Source organism: Egretta garzetta, unplaced genomic scaffold, assembly GCF_000687185.1.
Source record: "Egretta garzetta isolate BGI_Z169 unplaced genomic scaffold, ASM68718v1 scaffold284, whole genome shotgun sequence".
Taxonomy (NCBI): Eukaryota; Metazoa; Chordata; class Aves; order Pelecaniformes; family Ardeidae; genus Egretta; species Egretta garzetta.
The window spans coordinates 9165-9738 of NW_009259498.1; positions in this window are offsets into that span (position 1 = coordinate 9165).

Here is a 574-nt window from a genome sequence, read left to right on the forward strand (position 1 = left end):
CGGGCTGGGCCCAAATCGCTCTTTTTCTGCCCCAAACAGCCCTTTTTTTTTGGGTGAGGGTTGTGCCTAGGGGACTAATCCTGGCTCCGAGCACCCCTTTTCCTTGACCCCCCCCCTGCAGTGTGGCAGGCGTCCTGGTCTGCCTGCTCGAGTACCCCAGGAGCAAGCGGAAAAAGGGCTCCACCATGGAGCGGTGGTAAGTGCTGTCCCCCCCCCACCCCTGGGATTGGGGGTCCTGGTACCCACCACCCCACAGATACAGGGATGTGGCACCAGAGTTGGAGGTTGGGAGCGGTGGGGTGGGAGCGGGCCTGGATCCTGCGGGTGGGTCCCCATGCAGGGACCGTGTGGGCATGGGGGTCCCTTGGGGCTGGGTGCCCTCCTTTGGGGGTGGGCACCGCCTCTGACCCCCCCCAGTGTTGCTCTGCAGCGGCCAGAAGTACATGACGGCGGTGGTGAAGGTGTTCGGGCCCCTCACGAGGAATTACTACATCCGAGCTGTCCTGCACGCCATGTAAGTGGGGTGCAGGGTGAGGGCTGGGGTGCAGCTCCCCCCCGGCCCCCCCTGAACCCC